Source organism: Athene noctua, chromosome 17 (assembly GCF_965140245.1).
Source record: "Athene noctua chromosome 17, bAthNoc1.hap1.1, whole genome shotgun sequence".
In the NCBI taxonomy this organism is placed as follows: domain Eukaryota; kingdom Metazoa; phylum Chordata; class Aves; order Strigiformes; family Strigidae; genus Athene; species Athene noctua.
In genome coordinates this window covers 59,969-66,967 of record NC_134053.1, presented here as the reverse complement: position 1 = coordinate 66,967, position 6,999 = coordinate 59,969, and the positions used below count along the sequence as shown (strand labels likewise).

The 6,999-nt window shown below is 60.2% G+C and overlaps 1 long non-coding RNA gene across 3 annotated transcripts; it reads left to right on the top strand.

The window, feature by feature from the left end:
* The first annotated feature begins 3,601 nt into the window (after positions 1–3,601).
* Positions 3,602–6,483, top strand: LOC141967438 (uncharacterized). 3 transcript variants are annotated; one of them, XR_012634698.1, is made up of 4 exons: positions 3,602–3,725; positions 4,265–4,381; positions 4,728–4,875; positions 6,287–6,483. It is a non-coding gene; the product is annotated as an uncharacterized LOC141967438 (long non-coding RNA). The 3 variants fall into 3 exon arrangements; XR_012634700.1 differs by lacking the exon at positions 6,287–6,483 and adding an exon at positions 5,823–6,280; XR_012634699.1 differs by lacking the exon at positions 6,287–6,483 and adding an exon at positions 5,034–6,280.
* Positions 6,484–6,999: the final 516 nt, after the last annotated feature.

Here is a 6,999-nt window from a genome sequence, read left to right as displayed (position 1 = left end):
ACCCCATTTTCTCACCTGGTGGTGCCCGGCGGCCTGGGGGCTTAAAGCATAGAGGGAGAGGGGACAGGGGTACGGCAGGGCAGGGGGAGATTTAGGGTGACAGGCAGCACGGGTGGGCCTCAGCCGCCAGCCCCTTGCAACCAGCTGCTCCGCAGTGACGCGGCAGCTTCCCCCAAGCGATGAGAAACCCCCCTCGGGAAGTTCTGCTTCCCCAGCCCCCAGAACCTCTTGGGAAAGGGCCGCTGCTGCCGATTCACCTGCCTTCAGGGCAGACAGCGCCCAGCACTCTCGATAGTGCTTGGCTGGCGCCTTGTGTGGGGTGGCGGCCCTGTTAGCGGGGTGCGGGTCAGGGCGCCCCTGTAGCGGAGAGGACGGGCCTTGTGGGCCTTTGGGACCGGGGATGCCCTGTAAGTCAGGGCCTGGCCCGTGCCCTGCAGTCCCGGGCACTTTGCAGTCCCGGCAGCGGCTCGAGCCCCCTGTAAGCAGGGGCGCAGGCTCTGTGGCCGCCGCTTTGCATGCCCAGCTCCATTTGCCCAGAGTGCCCGACTCCGAGCCCAGCTCCAGCGCCGGCCGCGACTCCACGTGTGGCAGAATTGGAGCATCGATTGGGTAAGAAAAGCCGATCTGTGAGGTTTTTTTTTGGGGAGGGGGTATAGAGGAATAGTGGTGTGGGAGGGCGGCCGGTGTTCAGGTGGTGCTGTGGCCAGCTCTCACCCGGGACCGTCGTCGCTCTCAGACCTGATGGCATTCTCCTGCTCTTGCAGCAGTTGGTCGTGGAGAAGAAGGGAGAGACATCCACCGCGTGCAGAAGGACCTGCGAGGCAAGAGCGAGCGGGAGGAGTAGCGGCAGCGGTCCGACAAAGAGGCGAGAGAAAGCCCTCCTGGGCAGGGGATCTCCCTGTCACCTGGGCTGTGGTCGCCTCACGCGTCCCTGCCCCTTTGGGGATGTTTTCTTTGCCTCGTGAGCAAGTACTCGGCTCTTGGTAGTTCTCCAGTTTTAGAACCTGCTCCAATTCCACCTGACGATGACCCAACTTCCTGAAGTTTTCTCAAAACTCCTTTCTGTACTTGGATGTGGCTGCACCAGCCGTGGGGAGCGGGAGGGCTCTGCAGCCCCCCGCAGCGCCCTTTGAGGCTGCGTGGGATGCCGGGGGAAGAGCAGTCGGGAGCAGGGTTTTGGAGGTGGATTCCCCTGCTCTGAGTGCTTCTCTTTCCGCACCTGTACGGGGAAGGAAGCGGCTGGATCTCAGCCTCTGGAGGAGCACGTTCCTCTTCCCTGCCCCAAAAGGGCGTTTGTGCCCACCCTTTCCCCATCTGTTCAGTGCCGGGGGTGCTCAATCAGATGCTTTCTCCAACTGCGTGTTCCCCATTTAGCTCCTTTTCTGCCCAACTCGGCTTTAACCGCTGCCTGCCACGTGGCGCTGCGCGTGGGATTTGAACCTTTGGCAGCCGCTGGAATGTTTGCGGCGTGTGTTGGTCCTGGCTGCTTGCAAGGGGACTCTCGGGGTGAAGCGCTAAGGCTTGGACAATAGGGCCAAGCCAGAGTTGACTTGTAGACGAGTCCTGTGTTTTTTGTAACTGTTAACCATTGTGCTAACAGGTATTTTACTAAGTGATAACCAACCACCTATTCCGATGTAAAAAGTGGAAGTATCGAAGCCTGAACAACAGGCCCTGAGCCGAAGCTGCTCACTCAGTATGTCATCGTTAGTGAAACAGGTGTGGAAGACGTAGCTCTCTTGAATGTACATTTATCTTTCTTTGTGTGGGGATAAAATAACCGGGTCGTGGAGACCGTAGTCTGGCCCTGTGGCCTGACGTGAGCCCTTGCACCTAGTCTGCCTGGGTAAGCAGAGGAGCTCCCTTAGCTTCTCCCCTGAGCCCTGGCCAGGCTCCGGGGGAATCTAATGTGAGATTGAAACCAGATATTTCCGCTCCAAACCAAGGTGCCAGCTCTTCTGGCTTGCCGATTTTGGGGTATAGAAGGGTGGACCCGCTCACAGCGACTTTGGAGGCCTCACCTACGGGTGGACGCACCGCGTAGGGTTTCCCACTTGCCGGGAAAGGCTCTGCAAACCCTCGCTGTAACCGGGGCTGCCTGCGGGTCTGGGTGATGGCAACGGGTGCAGGTGCTGAGGGATCTTTTTTAATCGCTGTTCCCTCTCTCTCAGGCAGTCAGGATTTGATGCGTTACCCTGTATTTTCCTGTCTGTGTGAGTGCACTATTCCGTCTTTCCTGACTGCGTGTTTTCCATATTCTTCTGTTATTTAGTTATTTCTAATAAAATACGCCTGCTCCTTTCACTCCGGTGTCTGAGTTGAATTGATATCCCTGATCAGCAGAACAGGGGGAGATGAGGTGGCGCTTTCCAGAGCCGAGGTCGGTGTCGGAGCGATTTGTGTCGGTTTGGCTTTGGGCTGAGCGGTAGCCGCCGCGGCGCTAGTTCCTGGCAAGGGGACGGACGGGGGAGCTGTCGGGGCCAGAGCTGCCGTAAATATAATCAGACAGCTTGCTCGGGTTCTCCAGCTCCTAGCGTACGCTCCAGAAGAGCGGCTGAACGCGGGCAGAAATGTTCCTGGATTTATCTGGGGTTTTTTTAAAAAAACTATTTCTGCTATCACCAGGATTTGAAAAACTAAATTGGAAAATGTGAGTTTAGGAAAAATATCTAACAACACGTGTGCTTTTAATAGTTACTGTACTGGTCTCCCAGGGACCGAAGTTACACTATTTCGTCCTTAAAGCAACTCTGCGCTCCCGTGTCGCGTTATCACAGGCTTTCCTCCCCCTTCCACCCGTCCAAAGAGCCCTGAGGCTGCTCTGACCGACACTTCGGTCACCCCGCTGAGTTCTGGGTCACAAGGCGAGACTGCGCTGCCCTGCGCTGCGGCCGTGCCGGAGCTCCTCCCTCTCCGGGGGGGTTATAAGATTTGGCAGCGTTGGTCCCGTCGGCCCGCGCACCGGAGCGGTCTCGCCCAGCGGCTGCTCCCGCTGCCCGGGGAAGGTTCCCCCGGCGGGGAGAGGCGACCTGCGGCGTGCGGCTGCGCCGGGCGGCCCCCGGAGTGCGCGTGCGCGGCGGCGGCCCCGCGACCGGAGGACCGGCGGCCCATAGAGCGCGAGCTCGGAGGAGTGACGGGCATCTCCGGCGTTTATTAACGGTGCTGGTCGCTATAGTTACCGGGGGGGGGGGGGGGGAGCGTGGGCCGGGCCGGAGGAGCCGCAGGGGCGGGCAGGGAGGCTGCAGGCAGCGCCCCCTCCCTGTCCGGGGCCGGTGCTGGAGGAGGAGCCGGTGCGAGCCGAGGCAGGAGCGGGGCCGCGCGGCCGGGCGGCTGGCGGCTGCGGGGAAAGGTGCGGCGGGACCGGGGGCGGAGGCCGCTCCGCGTCGGGGCCGGGCGGCGGCGGCGCTGCCCGGAGCCGCGCGGGGCTGCGCTCGGCCGGGCTTCCGGGTGCGCGGGCGGCGCGGCGGGAGCCGTAGTCACGTGCAGGGGGCTTCCGGTCGGCCATGTTGGCTCCCCGGGGCACGCCGGGAGCTGCAGTTTCTGCGCTCTCGGTTCCCCGCAGCTGCGGCGCTGGCGGGCGCGCGCGGCACGGCACAGCCCTCGGTACCGGCGCGGCCCCGCGGCGCGGCCCGAGGGGCGGTTTTGTGGCGGTTTCCCGCGGGCTGCCCGCGGCTCCCCGAGACGCGGTGTGCCCCCCGGCCCGGGGGTGCGCATGCGCGGCGGAGGTGAGTGTTGGGGCTCCGGCCGGGCCGGGCCGGGCCGGTCCGCGGCAATAAGGGTCCCTGCCGCCTCTGTGCCCCCTCCCGAGGCCGCGCTGGGGCCGCGCGTGTCCGTTCCTGCCCCGGGGATGCCGTCGGCTGCGCCCAGCTCGGGCTGGCGTGGGGTGTCTCTGCCCGGCCTGGCGCTCCTCACGGCTCGGGGGCCGAAAGGGACGGGCGGAGCCGAGCCTTCCCGGCCGTGGGCAGCGGGGCGGGAGCCGCCGCGGCTGGAGCTGGAGGGGCCGGAGAAAGGGAAGGGAGGAGAACGTCAAGGGCATGTGGGCAGCAGCCGCCTCGCCCTGCAGGGGGAGAGCGCCTGCCTCTCCGGGTGAGCGAGGAGCCCTCTGCACAGTCCGCAGCGGGCCGGACCGCCAGCGTGCGCCCGGGGTCTGTGCGCGTCACCCCAGGCGCGGAACGGCCGCGGAGCGAGCGAGCGAGCGAGCGAGGCTGCGTGTGTCGGAAGCCACGTCTTGTAAGAGCCGAGAGACACCCGCGTATTCTTTTAGGGGGAGGTCAGCCAGGCGAGTGGAGTTTCAGAAGAAGAGGAGGGGCAGGAGGAAGGAAGGAGAAAGAAGCATCTGACCTGTCCAGTTCTCCCGGCAGTGCCGGGAGCGAGAGCTGCGGTGAGTCCCGGGCCCTCGGGGCCCTGTCGCCCCCCTTGTATGCCCCAGTCCCTTCCTGCCCCTCTCTTTCCCATGCTGTGATTTTTTTTTTTCTTCTCTATACCTTTTCTTTCTATTCTTCTGCCTTGCTCCCCCTTCCTCTCTCACTTTCTCTCTCTTGTCTTGCTGCTCCCTTTTCTTTTTCTGTCTGCACTTCTGACTGCTTGTTCTGTACCTTTTGCATCACTCCTCAGTCCATTTCTCTCTCGATCCTTCCGTTCTGCTCCTCACTTATCAGTTTCTCTCTCTTTCCTCTGTCCTACTCCTGCACGTAGTGTGTGATTGAATGAGGTTCTGTGTCTAGCAGGCCTCATCTCGTAAGAGCTGTGAGACACCTACATCTTCTCATAAGTGGAGGACAGCCAGGCACCTGGAGCTGTAGAAGAGGAAGGGAGAAGGCAAACAGAAGGAGGAGTCTGACCTGTCAAATTCTCCTGGCAGCGCGGAGAACTGCAGTAAGTCCCGAGCTCTTGGGCCCCTCTCATCCCTCTTGTGTGGCCTGGTCCCTCCCTGTCTTTCTCCTAGACTCCTCTCTTTCTGGTGCTGCTCAACTTTTTTTGCTCACCTGTATCTTCCGTCTTGCTTGGAGCATCTCCCTGTCCCCATCTTGTAGGTCTTCCCTTTCTCTGCCCTGTACCCTGCCGCTCTTGTTGCCTTTCTCCATCCCTCTCTGTCCAGCTCCCTGTTCCTATTGATTCCTCTTTCTTCTTCCTGCACCCGCTGCTATTCCCTGCGATCTCCATCTCTCTCTTGCCTGCTCCCTGTCCCCCGTTTTTCATTCCTACCTCCGTCCCTCATAGCCTGTCTGGCCTTTTTCCTCGGTGTCTTTCTCTCTGGCTGACTCCCTTCTGCTGTTTTTCATTTCCTCCCTATCCATCTTGTTGCCCATCGCTCTTTTGTCTTCTCTCTCTCCATGTGTCGCTGTCTGTCTTCCAGTCACTGTTCTTTAATTCCTCCCTCTTCCCTGTAGCTTGCTGCTATTTTTTTTCCCTGTTCTCCATCATGCTCTGTCGGGTGCCCTGTCCCTGTTTATCAGTTCCTCCCTCTGCCCTGCGGTCTGTCTCTTTTCACCATTTAATTTTTGCCTCTCTGTCTGGCTCCTTGTGCCGGGTTTGCGAATTCCTTCCTCTGTGCCCCGTACCCCCTGTGATCTTTGCTGCTTTGTGACCTGTTTCTGGCTGGCGCTCTGTTACTATTCAGTAATTCCTCTCTTGATGCCTTGTAGTCTGTTGCTTTTGTCTTTTCTCCATCTCTCTGTTTCCCCTGTTTTAGAATACACCCCCCCACCCCCACCCCCCTTCTTTCTGTATGCATCAGGATTAGTTTTTGGCTCCAGGTCTCTTTTTTTCTGTGTCTCTGTCCCTGTTTCCTAATTCTTCCTTCTCTGCCCTGTCACATGTAGCTATGTGATTTGTTTTGTGTTCCTTCCCTGCCCCTTCCCTCCATGGTTTGCTGTCCTGACTCCCCATCGCTGTTGCTTTTTCCTCCCTCTGTGCCCTGTTCTCTGGAGCTTTTTTGTCTTTCTTCCATCTTGCTTGGTCTAGCTCCCTGCTCCCCCCCTTTTTTTTTTTTCCCCTCCATGTCTGTTGTGCCACCCATCCCAGCTTTTTTTTTTTCTGCATCTCTATGCTGCTCCTCGTCCTTCTTTGTTGGTTTCTGTCCTGCTCCTCCTTCTTCTTTCTGCTGCCTGTTTTCTTCTCTCCCTGCTGCTTTTTTTTCTCCATATCCACGTTGGGTTCCCTGTCCCCATCCTCTCACCGCCCCATTGCTCATCTCTTGTTTTCTCTCTACCCCCGTACTAGTCAGCTAGCTGCCACCTTTCTTCTGTCTTCTTGTGTCCTGCATCTTGCTCCTCATGTTTGGCAGTTTCCAGCTCTGCCCTGCAGCTTGTTGCTCCAGGAACCGACTGACTGTTCCCGGCTGGACTGAGGAGCGTGGCTCCGGGAACAAGCGCCAAGGTGTGCCAGGGGCAGGGGCAGCATTAGGGGCCCTGAGCCCCAGAGCAGACTCACTCCCTTCTGGGACTTGTTCTGTGTGTGACTGAATAAACACTTGCTGGCTGCCGGCTGCCTTTTGTGCTTCCTTTGCCCCAGGTGAGGGGCTGGGAGGGGTGATGATGCTCTGTGGGGGTGGGTGATGGCCTCCAGCTGTGGGCTGGGGCTGGAGGGGCCCCAGGTGTGGGCAGTGAGGCTGATGGCAGCGGCCCCTCCCTGTAAAGGGCTTGCTCCGGGTGGAGGGGCGGGTGCTGCTGTTAAGAGCAAGGCAGCCGTCAGAGGGGTCGGTGTCAACCAAGGGAGGAGCAGAGCAGTCGCTGAGCATTGCTGGGCCCTGGCTGCACCGAGGGAGAAGGTGAGTGGAGCCGTGCAATCAGCTGGCAGCTCGTGGGGAGGATGGCGGTGCCTGCAGGGTGGCAGTGTTGGAGGTGGTGGCAGGGGCTGCCCCGAGCCGGTGGTGAGGCTTCTGGGTGCATTGGTGGGGTTTCGGAGGGGTGAACAATGGTGTTCCTGCAGGGTCAGAAAGCAGAGAAAACCGCCTCTCGCAACCCAGCGGGAGCTGTAGCCCTGGCGTGTGGGGTTTCT